The following is a 15,855-nucleotide window of genomic DNA, read 5'->3' as shown; positions in this document are numbered from 1 at the left end:
TTAAACTGGGACAAGGTTGCCTATGGGGTCAGAAAAGAGAATGACAAAGAAAAAGATATATCAAGATTTTGGCTTCCCATGCACCCACCTTATTAACTTATTTTAGGGTCTTGCTTTTATTTTTTATTTTAGACATCACACTGGAGCCTTAAACAGGTTCTTTACTCAGCTTTCTGTATGGGCAAAGAACTCTTCAAGGTCCAGGCTGATGCCTTCAATCTGCAGAATGAAGAGCCAGGCACTTGTGGAACATCATTATTCCTGGGTCAGAGCTCCTGGGAATGTGGGATTTGAAAGGAAGTTCCTTTGAGGTTTGAATCTAAGTCAAAACACCCCCAACTATACACATATAAAAATGCCTAGAATGCTTTAAAATGAACTTTACTTGGCTGAACTCAGGCTGTATTTAGAAGTCCCAATTTAGGATTTGAACTAAAATGACAAAACTAAAGGAAAAGCTGGCATGAGGAGGTGCAAGGTTATGATCATGGAAGCAAATAAAGTATTTTAAACATATTTGTGAAGAAGGAATATGGACATGGGTATGGCCTTTTTAGATATTAGACCAATGTATTTAGATTATACTTTTTGTATTTAGCCTTTTGGAACTCTGGTACCAGCTAAGGACCATCAGGATGGGGTGTGAATTAGGCATAAGCTCAGGAGATCCAGTCAACATTTTCAAAAAATAGCTTTGAACTCTTCCCATTGGGCTTGAATATTGTTTCTTATCAAGAAAACAAAAATTATAAACAAATACCACTTCATCATCACTTAGTTATCAGCTTTGTCATGTTTTATAAAATAATGCCTGGTTTTCATGAAGTGGGTCATCTGTAATTCTTCTGAAACTCACAAAAATCCCTTGCCATTGATGTATTTTTAGCAAAGAATAATGAATAACTGATAGGATGAAATATAGTGCTACATAATTGGCAAATGGAGAACATTTTGCAGAAATCACTCAAACTATTTTGAATTTCATTCTAGTCATGGTTTATTTAACATTAGCAGAGTGCTGGAAGAGTTTCACAAAAGATTGATGACCCTCTAGAGCAATTCCTAAGTGTAATATTATGTCTTAAAGAATTATGTTACTTTCTTTAAGGGTGCTGAGAAAGATATTACTATGCATCAATAAAAATTCAAGTTTTACCTACCATCTGTATTGCATAAATCAAGTAGAGGGTAAGGGTTTCCCCGGAAAACAATTATGGAATGGAATGAGATGGCCCAAAAGGCATTTACTGTACTAAAGCATGTTGGTATATGCATTATGCTGCAGCTACAATGAACTTCAGAATAAATTTTAAGGACAACATTTTCAAGGATTTGTGCCCAGGGCCCTGTATACATGGAAAATGGTGTTTCTTTTCCTTTGAGTTGGAAATTCTCAAGGAAGAGGTGCACCTGCTCAGTTTGAAGTGTAGCTTAAATGCAGCTTTAAAGATGGTTGGAAACATTTTTCAGGTCAGTTTGGCCATTTCATTTCAAATGAACTCAAACTGATTAGAAATCTTTTAGTTGAACTGGAACAGAATAGCTTGAAAAGAATGTGTGCATGTATGCGTCTCCCTATAATATGCATACATAGGAAGTTGTTGGAACTAAATAAAGGGGAAAGCTTAATTAAAGTATTTAAAAAACAATTAATGTAGAAAGACTGCTGTCAAATCAGCTCAATACTCTTAATTTACAATTACCACCTTACTAAGAATCTAGGCCACTCTAAAATCACTTTACATATTTTGACAGTGTTCAAGGAGATTAGACAATGGAAACACTTCAAAACTGATCAAATGTGTGCTGTCTTCATTTTCCTGCACTGAAGATGCTGGTACATCCATGTGCAAGTCAAATCATATCTAAAATATACAACATAGCTGATCATGTACATATCCATTACTATTCTTTTGTAAAGAGACATTCTACTTGTCAGTGCCTGAGCTAAGGTGCAATGGAGTGCACAACAGCTGTTCACAGAGAATTGGAGTTAGAGCTCTATTTTTTGTTCAGAAAAATACATAAATTTTTGATTCATAAATAAAATATAATAATCTTGAAACTTTATCAAATTTGAACACCCTTCAGAAATATTTATTTTAACACTAAATAAAAACCATTTAAAGTAAGGATTTGTAGCAGAAATTACCTCTGAATGTTACAAATACAGCGAAGAAGAAATAGCATGGGATGGTTGTCTAGATTCTGGTGTCACCTATATTTGGAAATGTACATTTTGAATAGAATTTATTTAGTAAGACCCAAAGAGCAAGTGGTTAGACTGTGCAATAAACAAAACTGCATGTTTTGGAAGGAGAGGAACCTTTCCTTGAAGTACATATAATTTGGATTAGTCAAGAGAACTGGTATGACATCTCTCAAAGAATTGCTAAAATACCATTAAATGAAAAACTGACAAAGACTGTGAAATATAATAACACATGTATTATCTTCTCAGCCAAGTAGCCCTTGGGAGGGACCTGCTGCCCTTGAGGAGCTGTGCCTCACCAAGGCAGTGCCCCACCTGCCTGGAGGCCAGGTGTGCTCTCTGATCACCACACTGACTCTGGCAGCTGAACCAAGATCACCATACAATTTCATGGGCATTTTGGAGCTATTAATTTTCCATCACTAATGAGCTGAGGTCAGCTCAGCTGGTTAGAGGATGGTACTAATAATGGTGCTAATAACACCAAGTTCATGGCTTCAATCCCTGTAAGAGCCATTCACATATGAGTTGGGCTCAGCAACACTTGTGGGTCCCTTTCATCTCAGAATATTCTGTGAATCTGTGAGATGCAACTGGAACAGATTATAAGTGGCAATGAGGTCTCTTTTATCAATTACCCTAAACATGTTCCTTCTCTTCTGCTTTCTGTATACCAGTGTTAGTCAAGCTGCACAGGCTGTATCTCACTCAGCAAAAGCGTTGTGACATCAGTCTTTCTCACAGTTATATACAAAAAGCTTATCAGTTTCATTTAATTTCCTGAAAATTCAGGGCCACTCTACAGTCTGCTGAAGCACTCAGTGATATTTAGCAATGTTTATTGAGGAAAGATTAAAATGCTGATCACCCAAGGAAGACAGTTTTATAAATTCAGAGGGTAGCTGTTGTAAATAAAACTCATTTTCAAGTGCTGGGCTTTTTAAATGAAAATACTCACCAAAAGCATGCCTTTCTCAAAGCAGTGCTTCATTGCTGATGGCAATGACTCCAAATTCTGCCTCCAAATTCAGTCTCAGCCTCAGCTCTGCTGTCAGATCTAGAATATTATCCAATTGTTCTAAAATACACTTCTTACTGTTCATTCTTCTTTGTATGTGGGCTTTGCTTATGGAAAAGTTTACAGACAATTCTTTCCAGAATGTGTGGTTTTGGTAAAAGAGGAGTGGTCTGATAAGCCCTCAGTTTTCCTTAACTAGATATAATTATTCATTTCATTAAAGTAGAGGCAGTATGCAACCTTCCACAGTGTTTGGAAACCATTTTATTCTTAGCAAATGTCCTGTCTCAGAAACTACAATTGCTAAAAGTTTGAGAAGCCAATTTTCTGATGTAATGATAATATTCTTTACTGGAAAAGGATGGGCTTCATTATACTAGTAAATGAAATATTATTAACTTACATGTAAAAGTCAAAATAAAAATATAATTCTCAAAACTATTATGATGTATGATGAACTAAACAGATCTATTTTCAAAAAATGACTCTCTTTTTATTTTGACATTTATTCCAAAATCTCAAATATTTTCACAAATCAAGAAACAGTCGTTTTCATCTCACATTTTTGTTATAAACTTACTAGATCAGCCTCTCTTACCAAGGATCTGTGCTATGTCTGTCATGAAAGGACTCTGCCATGGCCCTTCTTCAGGCAAAAAAAATTTTTTTCCTTGAACAAGAGATTCTGACTCAGAAAACTTACTTCGAAAATTCTTATATAAAAGGGGTGCAGTGTCTTGCAGGTATAGAGCTTAGTGCTCTGTGATTTAGTAGTCTAATTCTGTAGCCTAAAGCTCTCAGCTGGGTTAGCAAAAATCAATGATCCTTGTACTTTAGACTGCCAATGTGTTTTAGGTAGTTCTCAAAATAAAAAATCCAGGAATGATGTGGTGATATAGACTGAGAGTTCTTTAGTGAATGTTGTAAAAGATAGATTAAAGCACTGTGTTGTGCTGAGCTCTCTTTGCTTCAGCCTCTTTCACGCCTGACTTTGCAGTCACCCAGATTCAGCTGGAAGATGTTCTTTGTCTCCCTGGAACTCAGTCATTAAATAATAGTACTAAAAATCTTGTGAGTCAGAAGCCCCAGTTTTCAGTAGCTCTAACATTATTCCCAGACAACATGGTACATACTCTCCATTATTCATTTAAATTCAGTCCAAAATCAGTCCAAATGTAGCTGTAATCTTAACCATGAAAGCCTCCCTCTGCTCTGACATTTTGAAAAGAAAAGATGAATATTGAAAACAGGTCATAATATCAAAGCCTGTCTGCACAGCACATTTAGAAAAAATAACTGTAAATTTATGCAAATGGGGCAGTCTTCCTTGGAACTGTAACTTCAGCTAATACATTTCACCCAGGACACATAGCAACCCTGGAGCTAACTAACTGCAGTGCTCTCAGAGTGGGGAGTGCCACAGTTTTCGTCCTACAAAATAACTGCATTCAAGGACATAACAAAGAGGCTTGGTTTGGTTTACAGCTTGAAGGAGACTACAGTTTTTCCTGAGGCAAGCAGAAATCACAATGGCCCTGGTGAACCAAAGCAATTAATAATTATCCAGCCACCTAAGACAGCCTTGTATGGATGCAAAAAAGTTCCTTTCTCCTATTTCTGATCTCACCTTGATGCTGCCTGCTGCACTAGGGAAAACATCCAAAATCACAACTGGCTGAGCATTTGGCCAAGCATTTGAGTAAATTTGGGAATTACTTTTGACAGGCTGTTCTCCTATTACATTCAGGGATTTGAAAAGCTCTTAAAAGATTAGAACTGAGTTTCTAGGCTAGCATTCAAGGTACATTTTTGAATTCCAGTTGCTCTGCTGTTTCCCTCAGCCCATACTGAATTTTTCTATGACAGGACCCTAAAGATTAGGTGAATCAGATACTGCTTGTGAGCTTGGTGGTGATTTTACTTTGGAAGGAAACATGTATCTATTCCTGCTATCAGACAGAATAGATTCTGGTTTTTCATTTTCTGGATAAATATCTAGCCATCAACTACTGACAAAGAGGAGAGAATACAGAGTACTGCCAAGAGCAGTGTAAGGAATTTTGGTAGCTGTGGATCACTGGGAGAAGAACATCTGCTATATGCATCCTGCTGTATTCTGGCAACTACCTGCTTAGCATTATCATGCCCAGGAGCTTCCATCCTGGCACACATCTATGGTTCACACTGTTTCTCTCTAAAGCATGCATGTGTCCATAGAGCCAGGCAGAAGCTGAGCAAAGGTTTTGAGGATCCAAATTTTGGATTAAAGATTGGTGTCTCAGAGAGACAACAGCGACTTACAGAGTTTGTGTCTGTTGAAGACAGTCTGGAACTGAACAAGTATGGTCAGCTGCTCAGTTCTGGATTTAATTCTTGTTCCAACAGACAGGCTGAGGTGATTCTAACTTGTGAGTTGCAGACTTCTCTGCCCCACTGTTGTACTTTAGAGGTTATTCCCTTGAGGGGAGAAGCAGCAGAAAAAGTTCCTTCAGCAGTGGTAGATAATGGTGACCTATCACCTGGGGTGGTTAAGGAGCAGACAGGTATCTAATTGGTCCAGAAAGCCAATCATAAATGGATTCAAACTGAAAGAGAGTAGATTTAGATTAGATATTAGGAAAAAATTCTTTACCTTGAGAGTGGTGAGACACTGGAACATGTTGCCCAGGGAAATTTTAGATGATTAATCCCTGGAAGTGTTCAAGGCCAGGTTGGATGGGGCTCTGAGAAACCTCTTCTAGTGACAGGTGTCCCTGCCCATGGCAGGGATGTTGGAATTAGCTGATCTTCAAGGTCACCTTGCAACCCAAACACTTCTATGATTCCATGAATTCTGTAACCTAGTTACTGTAGCACTGACCTTGTTTTCCAAAGCACTTCTGGAGAGATAACCCAAAGACCTCCACTCTCTTTGACAGCACTCCATTAAAACAAAAAAGATTCTGATTTAAATAGTCACTGTTAAAGGATAAAAAAGGAATGCTAATGAGGTCATTAAAAAGTAACTGGATGCAAATCAGATTCATATAGAATCCTTAGCTTTCAGTGGCATTAAAATGCACATATGCTAAGTGGCATAGTAAGAACTCCAGAAGAGTCACCAGAAGGAAAAGTACCAGAGTAGAATGGGTCTGATAACTAGAAAAACCTGTGGGAAATTTTTTTCAAAGTATGGGCCAAGTGATTAGCTCTGGGACCACAGTGGTTCATCTACAAGTAATGATGGACAGACTTGTAATTATTATGAACCTTGAGTTCACACTTGGCTTTACTAATTTGTATCTATAATTTTCACAATTCCATTGTGAATGCATGGAGTTTTGAGCCACTGTAAAAATAAAATTCCTTCACTGTTAGAGCAAGTGTTAGAATAAGATATACCTAAGTAGAGGTTGTTTTGTTTCAAAATCATGGTTAAAAAACTCTTCAGGTCTTCAGTCTTTTCCAAATTGTAAAGTAGCTTATATAGGATAGATTCAACACCATTAGGAAAACATTGCTATTACTTCTGCAGGAGATGGTTTACCATTATAAGAGGAAGGAGCTTTCAACATTTCTTTTTTGCTGTCATGTATTCACTGTTTCACAAAATATTAAAATCATATCACTATGTTATTTAAAATGTTATATTTTCAGGACAGAACTGTGGTCTGGCATCTTTATAATATTCTTTCTTCCTAGGAGTGTGTGATGATTTATATACAGGCAAAGTATAATTAATGCCAGAGTATGCCCTAAAAGCAAGTCAGAACTTTTACAACGCAAAATTAAGGCAAAATCTTTGGATAGGACACTACACCTGTGTTTATATACATGGGCAGGAGAGAGGTGTGCTGCATCTCTACTCTGGCAAGGAGTTCTAAGGAGATGGGAATATAGGATGTGCTCAGAGTAGCCATTACCCATTTCTGACACTTACTACCACATGTATTTCATAAAAGGTTCCCATTCTCCTGACAAGGTCCTAGTCTGATCACACAGGACTGTTTGGATCTTGGCATCTCAGTGACTGGATCTTGGTATCTGAGTTTGCACACCAAAGGAATTCTGAGAAAAAAAATATTTCATTGTGTAGTTCATTGTGTATTCTGAAATTTGGGTTTATTTTGACTGGGACACACACACCCTCCATGCTTTGCACCCATGCACAAAGTTTTCCATAAGAACAAAAATCCAATTTTCTTGCTGCAGAGACAGCCTGCCTTGGATTTAGACTGCCTCACAGCAAAACAGACAATCAGAAAGTCTTTCACTGGATTTGTGCTCCTTTCTTGGTTTGAACATTTGTCCAAACCAAGCTTGTAACTGTGTGACAGTTGTGAGTAATTCTGGTAGAAAACTGTTTTACTGACATCACCTTCAATCTTACCTTCCAAAAGTTCAGTTTTTATAGGTTGTTTAAAGTCTTGAGATCTCCCATCTTGAAATCAAATCCTGGTGTTTCACTAGGTTTACTTCTTAGATTAGCACTCATCTACAGATTATTTTCTGCAACTGCCTCTTAACAACAAAATTAACTGCTTACTACACAATATTCTCTTTAGTGATAAAGGTGATAACAGGCTGGAAACAAATGGAAAATATCTTGTGTTTAGTCTTGAGTTGGCTCCCATTGCTGAGCCATTAAAACATGATACAAATCAGGTGCTGTACAGTGCAGATGAAGCACAGTTATATGTGATGGACACTCAAGAATGAACTAGCTGGACCAGAAGCATTGGCTGGGTGGGAAATTCCTGTGTTTATCTAGTCTGAGACACTGTGCTTCCCCTGAGAGCGGAGGAGACCATGGCTCCTGGTCTTCTTTGTCTCTTTCTGGTCTAATCCCTTCCAGTGTAATTTTCTTTCTAGGTTTGCCATCTGGTGCACCTGCCTGATTGCTTCTAACCTATGTTAGGGAGAAACAGACAGAGATAGGAATTATGCTACATGTGTTATTTCAAATCATTCAAGAAAACACATTTTAATTTGAGTTAGCCATCAATCACAACAGCAGATGTAAAAGATATCAGGGAGCAGTAAGATCTAAAGGGGAAGGAAGGAGAGCAAGAATGCAAGGTTTCCACAACCAAACACACAGCAGGATTGAGCAGGGCAAGGTGGGGTTTGCAGTTCCATCTTTTCCTGCACCAAGGGCCACCTTGACCAGAAAGCTTTTGGAGACTGTTATTAGCAAATATTTTTGACAGTGGTTTCCCCAGCAGTTTGTTTTGTTCCTCCCAAAACATGAGATGTGTTTTTCAAATGTGTCTCATCTCACGTTTTGATTATTCAGATTTCTCTGCCCGCCCCCAGTGCAACTTTCCTCCAGGAGTATCACTGAACCCACAAAAGCATCATTTTTTATCAACAGGATATGAAATCATATGTAGTGATAAATGGACAGAATAAAACTGGCATTCTGCTGCAGTATATTAATTTTGGCACATTTGTATTCTCTCTCCTGACAAGTTGTGTCTAAAATATGTGCTAGGGTTTTTTTATCTATGACCTACTGGATTGTACTTTATTCTTTCTTTCTGTGTTCCTATTTGTTACATTATTTATTTATATAGCAATTTTTTCTCTTCAATAAACTATCCCTGGTCTCCATCTCCATCATGCCTTCTCCCCAGTCTTTAAGCCACAGAGTCAGTTTCCTGCAGACAGTAGATACTTGTCTTATGGCAAGCTACAGCAGGCCTGTTCTCAGGTTTTGCATTTGGGATGGAAAGCCTCAGTCTCTGACAGAGGTACTTGGCAAAGAATATCTCTAGACTCCTACAGCATTAGTAACACCTTGGAGCAGCATATTATATTGTTAAAGTATTTATTTCTGAGGTGGTTCAATAGCACAGAAGAAAATAATTTTTAGGAGAGCTTCCCTGATCTTACAACTTTCTGAAGGTCAACTGTGCTGCAAACTTGAGTGTAGCTACAAAGTGAAAAAAAGTGAGGGAAGCCTTTAGTACCCAGCATTACTGACTTTAAGCCCTGAGATTTAAAATGTCCTGTTGGATGTTATATTGTGTTGCTTCTGCCACTAGCCAGTCACTTGGGATTGCATGGGCAACCTCTTACCTCTTTCTTTTAATGGGGAAGAAAAAAGCTTGTTACATAAGTTTGGAAAGTTGAATTTGTAGAATACTAACAATGATATTTAAAGAGCCATTCAACAGGTTATGGATGTTAGTATTTTTTTAACACAGAGACATCTAAAGGGCTGTGGTGAGTCCAGCTCCATTTAAATAAGAGAGCTCTCAGAACATCTCTTTATGTCATGAAGGTTTCTTCTTCATGAAGAAGAAGCTCTCAGAACATCTCTTTATGTCATGAAGGTTTCTTCTTCATGAAGCATGAAGAAGAAACCTTCATCAAGGCCCAAACTGATAAGGTGCAGAATGCTGTGACATACATGAGTATTGGTAGCTCAGGCTTGCCCCAGCAACAGAGGTGTGCAGCCCAGGGCTGACTCCAAGCCAAGAAACTCTTCCTCAGGAGGTCTAATTAGCAGTTTGCTAAGTGAAAGTGGTGTGGTCTTACTGCCTCTTGGTCTACAGCCAATTCAGTAAATGTCACCCTCAGGAGCTCTGCACAATATTCTCTCCCAGTGCTAGTGCACCAGGGGGTGTTTTGAGGAGGTATTGCACACTCTAGGAATTGCAGCAAGGCCACTACTGAACCCACATGTTCTGCGTGCTGTCACTTATGCTGCCTGCAGTCTTCAGTTTGCAAAACCCCAAATATGCCTTGTAAAGTGTTCAAAAAAACAGTTTATGAGCCTCAAGATGGGATCTTCCTTTAACAGTTATATCAAGGTTTCCTAAAATGATTAAAATTAAGATAACAATTTCATCACTTTACTGTGTAAATTTATAAAGCAAAAAGTTCACACTTCTGCTTCTAATTACTGATTTATTTGTATTGAACCCTTTCACAGCTTTTTCCCCTCCCATACTTTTAGTACTGTGGAGAGATTGTTAGTGATGAAGATAGTTGGTACGCTATTATTTTCTACAGCAGTTTTGGAGTAGAGAGTGCTGACAGCTCAGTCCAAATGCAAGATGTTCCCAACAGGCTGTGAGCCTTCTCAGCATAGTTTCTAACCCAGGAGCAATAACAGCATTGCCCTCACAGCATAACTATTCCAAGGAGATTCAATATCTCTGTTCCTCTACAGCAGTTTTGAAATTGAAAGTTAATGCCTTCAAGAGAGCTTTGAAAGAGTTCATTCCAAAGTCAACATTATATAATGGAAGCCTGCCAGTTTAAAATTAATGTGAGAAAACAGGTTACTCATGAACTGCCATTATGGTATACTAAAGCTGGAGACTTTATTTCTAGCTGTGTTTTAGTAAGAAAAATATGTATTGCATCATCCATCAGAGCTTGTTAACTATATCCACTCACATCCTTATCCACAGTAACACTCTTAATCAGAGTCAATCCATTTTCCATACAGGAAGAAGATAAGGCAGGCAATATAATAGCTTGAGATTTCAGTAACATTATCTTGCTTCATAAATAGAAAGACAAGTCTTCCTTGGGATTTTTTCGGTTTGTTTTTGTTGTTTTTAATACCATCTAGCTAACTATAAAAGTCTTTTGAGCATTATTTTATTCCAGAAGACACATGCATATATGTTTATATAAATTCATGTGGTTTTCTATTACAGCAGGAAAAAAAAATCCCAAAAGAGGAAATGTAAAATTTTAACAGTAACAGCTCCAAGTTTCTTAATTTTGGGAGGAGTAAAAAGAAAATACAAGACTCGGTTCTTTCTCTGTGTTAGAGGTTAAGACTGCCAAAAATGAGCAATGAGCAGGTGTTCTCTGAGTAATGATGAAACCAAATAAGATGAAACCTAGTGCTCACAAGAAAAGTTACTATGAAGGAGCCCTATTTTGGTTAAGTCATTTCTGAGATGTTAACAAGCCAAGGCAGAGACACCTGCAGATTTCCAGATTACACTGGGACTCTTGGGTTGGTCTTTGGCAGAGTCTGGTGTATTCTGTCTTCAGAGGAGTAATCAGGAGGTCATTCAAGGCTGAAATACATAGAAAATAGCTACATGTTGCTCAGTTATTAACTCAGCACACAGCTAAAGCTTTCACCTAGTCTCACTGAATGCAGAATTCAGGTCCATGTGTGACTGAGCAGATCACAGAGTTATTGCCTCTGGAAACAGAAATGTCAACACCCACTGAAAGAAACTGAGACTTTCCTGTGGATATTAATGAGGGGAACTTGAAAACTGAAGAAAGAGCTGTAGTCTCCCAGTGTAAATATCTCATTGTATTGATGAGAAAAAAAGGTCCCAGGTGATAGATATCCCGTTCTAGAGGTCACATTGCTGCTAGAACATTGCTTCTTTAGTCATTTTGTGGGAGTCTCTAGGTTTGCTAAGAAAACGTGCAGAAGTGCATACTGTTTACATGTCACTGTAGGAGAATTGAGTTAGAGAGCTCTCCAAGGAATAAGGATAGAGCTCTTCCTTCTTGCTTTCAATTCCTCCTACAGGGTACTGAACTAACAAAGGGGTTACAAAAATATTTTAACTAGGATAAATATACAGATCTAACAACTTACCTGCATACAGAATCACTTGAGATAGGATCTGTAACTTAATTTGCTTTGCTGATCCTGGTCTTTAAAATGTGACCCTTCCTTTCTGTGCTGTGAAATAGAAATTCTTTCCTGATGCTTTCCCAAGTTACTGATGGAATCTAATTATTAACAGTATTGTATCTCTGCACTTCTGTGGAAATGTGAAGGTGCTGAAATGGCCAGCTGAGGTTGATTCTGTATAGTATGAGATAGTACATGGAGTGCCTAAAAACAGTAATTATGTAACCATATCTTAACTTAGAAGGAAAACCAAGGCATGGAGGGCTGTGCTTGGAGTGCATTCAGGTGCATCAGGGAGATTACAAGACCCAGGTTTTCTAAGCTGAGCTAGGTTTCAACTTGGTCTATATTGGTGGGGGGTGAGCAGGGAAAAAAAAAAAAGAAAAAACAGAAGAAAATTAAAAAAATAAAGTAATAATGTGCTAACTAGTACATGGATAGGCTACTCCTATCTCTCTGAGGCACAAAAGTGAGACTGAAGGACTTCTGCATGGGAATCTCACACTGTTGTTTCTCTTGGAATGGTCCTTCAGACCAAGTATCTGCTGGCTGTTAACCAGCTGAAATTTCATCCCTAGGAGTGTGTAGCATAAGATCCAGCCCTCTTTTTGAAGATTAATAGGCTTTCATCTTCAGGGCTGTCAATACAGTACATATACAATAAACATATTAACAAGAACTAAAGCAGTGGAGAAATGAAGGAGAAACAATGGATGACATATGGCTGTCTCCTGCTTATCTGTCCACACTGGGTTTTGTTTTACCTTTGGTACTTGAAAACTGTTTTGTAATGTCAAAGAATATGCAGGACACACGAGTATTTGAAGAGTAACAGTAAACCTGATTCATACCTATGTTAAACAAAAAATTCAAGGAAACTACTCATCACCCTGTGAAGGTTCCATATAGATGTACAGTAAATGATTTTGGTATTTTCTTCATGGAACCAGCTTTTCACCTTGGACAGTAGCACTACTCTCCATTTGTACGCTAATCAGACTCTTTAGATTAAATGTCCCATTCCACTCTCCTGAAATATATCACGTTAGCTACAGCTTTAGCTTTGCAGGACTTGCCTTTACATAGATCTGATTCTTCACAGTTTAACTCACATTTATCCACTGCACCACTGTGACACTTAGGAATAAAGTCGGAAAAAAGTCAGAATAAGCAGTTTCTGTAAAATCAAGGAAGAGAGCAAAACTAGTGCTGGGACAAGATTGAGCTTAAGTGAAATAGAACATAGAAATGTGTTGACACACTACTGTTGTATTAAGAATTACAAAAAAATGTGTATGAAAAGAAGTGATTGGAGAAGTAGATGAATGGAAATTGGAAGACGCCAAGAGAGCACACATATAAAGGAAAAGAACAGATGCTAGAACAAAATATTTTAAAAATTTGATAAATAATAAAAAGCAGGTAATGTAGTTGTTTAGATCTGCCTATCTGTTTAATAGGGTTGTGTAATAATTCTCTAGTTCAACAGCCTAAAATGGTCTAGATGAAAATGTTTTTAAAATATGTTTACTTGCTTTGCACCACAGCAAGCAAAGTCATGGATTTCAACATGGCACGGCAGAACTGTTCCTTCTTCAGAATTTAGAGTCAAATGAAATGATGGGACAAGTATAAAACCCAAGAGATGTTTCCCTGCTATCTTAGTGCTGAACCATGAGATGACTCAGTCAAGAAAACCAGAATCTGCTATTTTCTTACCTCCCATCCCTGATGGGTACTCCCTGCCAAGGGAAAAGACAGTCATACACTTTTTTCAAGCTAAATATCCTGGAATTGAGGCAGATACTGCTGGTGCAACTGTTCCATTCAGCAGTTACATTGTTATATTGACATTGTCATATATTTGTTACCAGAAGCACCGTGACACTGCAGGTCAGGCTATTTGGGAAAGGCAGCCTGGCAGGAATTTCTCATCCACCTTTGGTGATAATTCCAACCACCAAGCTCTTCAACCTCACCTTTTGCTGATAAAGATATATGTTTCATACAAACTGGAGCAAAGATGTCCAAATGTTTTAAAGGATCTCAAATGCTCTAAAGCATGAGTTTTAGGTACATGACTGGAAGATAAATGTTGAAATGCTGGGCATTTGGGATACAGAAGTGGGTACACATTCTTCATCCCCTCAGGAAAATCTACACCTGAGTATCTGTGAGTACTCCTGTCTGAGAACACAGAACAGCTTCTTGCATGAATTCAGAGTTTCTCCCCCAACTAGCCATATAAAAAACTATATTGTAAAGATTTCAGGCCATTTGAAATAACATTAAAATACAGGGAATTTATTGTTTTGCAAGAAAAAGAATATAAGATTTATTATGTACCTTCATCTTTGATCATCAGAAACATATCATGAAGAGATTTTGCAAGAGAAGAAATCTGAGTGGTAGAGGAGCATTCAGTTTGAGATTACCTCAAAACTCAACTTTCAGAATACGTTGCTCTATTGGGAAGAAAGTGAAATTAGATTTTCTTATTCATGTTGGCAGAGAAGAATCCTTCATTACCAAACAGTATTAGGTGAATGCACCTTGCTTCTAATCACAGGGAAATGCAGAGGCAAGAACTTTAGAATGTTAAAATAAAAAGGCCTTTCTGGAAGACTGTGTTTAGAATGAAGCATTTATTCAATAAGGAGCACAGTTCTTATTTATTTTTTCCAGTGTTTTTTCATGCATTTGTGGTAATGGAAACAATTTACAGATTTATTTATTATGTTTCTAGGGTTAGCTTAATAGTTATTTACCATACACAATAACAATATAAAAACAACGGTGATATTTTTCATCTCTTTAGTAAGAAGGTGGACTGATTCAACCTTTTTCTTAAGCACAAATATTGGTTTTTTTACATAGAAAGCTGAGTTTTGAGCTGTGAGGAGCTGTTTCCCCAGAAGAAATTACTCTTATGAGTGTGGATTTGCTCCATGCTGTTTCTACCCTGTGTACACACATTTTTCCATTCTTCTCTACAAGATACTGACCCAAAGGAGGACAAGGTGAAGGAGCAGAGATTGTGGAGTTGCTGGTGTGTGTCTCTTGTAGATCAATAATAATCCTGTTCACACTATGAGTACAGAGGAAAGTTGCATTAAATTTCTAGAAAAATTTTCTTCTAGTGATTCATATGGCATAAACACCTTTTTTACTTCTTAAATTATAATTCTATTTTTTCTCAAATTTAATTTGATCATGTTATGAAGCAAGTTCCTAGGAAGCCTATGGAGTCTGCTATATAAGGGACTACCAAATCTACCTGTATTTTACTAGAAAAGGAGATTCCTACCAGGCAATTCAGTGTTTTTCTTCACCTTAACCCTTCCTATTTTATCAGAGTAGAAAAGAGCTTTGGTCTGGGACCCATCATAATTTAGCTAGAAGTTCTGGTGTACTTGATGTCCTATAGCTTTACAGCAAGGTAGATCTGATTCCACACAGCACTTATATCTTATTCCATGCTTTCTTTTGGCAGTGTTCTCACTTGCTTAATTAATTGTGTATTTTTTTTTACAGATGAGGACCCTAGTCAGTAATTGTTGGAGATTCACAATTTTTGACTCTGGTGTTTCTGCACCAGCACACCTAAACCACATTTATTCTAGCAAAGTGTACCACCACTGTCTTGTTGTGGATAAACAGTGTGGTGTGGTAACAGTGTATGGATTAAAATGATGTGGCATGACATCAGACTAGATTTCTTGCTAATTTAATTTGGTTTTCTTACAGATTATAGTGCACACAGAGCTGTTTCTACTATGTACCACAGCTGATCTACTACAGGTCCTTTAACAGGATATTTTAAAGCTGGGTCAGATGTATCTGCACAGTAGTGACTACGATACATATATTGCTAAGGATTTAAACTTCAAAAAGAAAAAAAGAAGTCTGTCATGCAGATCCCTGATCCTGAAGGCTACAGAAAGGGTAGACAGTTTCTCTGCCTTGAGTATTAACACTTCCAACCTTAGGAATATCAGTAAGTGTGTGAGCAATTTC

Source organism: Agelaius tricolor, unplaced genomic scaffold (assembly GCF_023055355.1).
Source record: "Agelaius tricolor isolate 1412-34295 unplaced genomic scaffold, bAgeTri1.0.p SCAF_24, whole genome shotgun sequence".
NCBI classification, from domain to species: Eukaryota; Metazoa; Chordata; class Aves; order Passeriformes; family Icteridae; genus Agelaius; species Agelaius tricolor.
The sequence above is the reverse complement of the archived record's forward strand: the minus strand, read 5'-3'. Positions refer to the sequence as shown.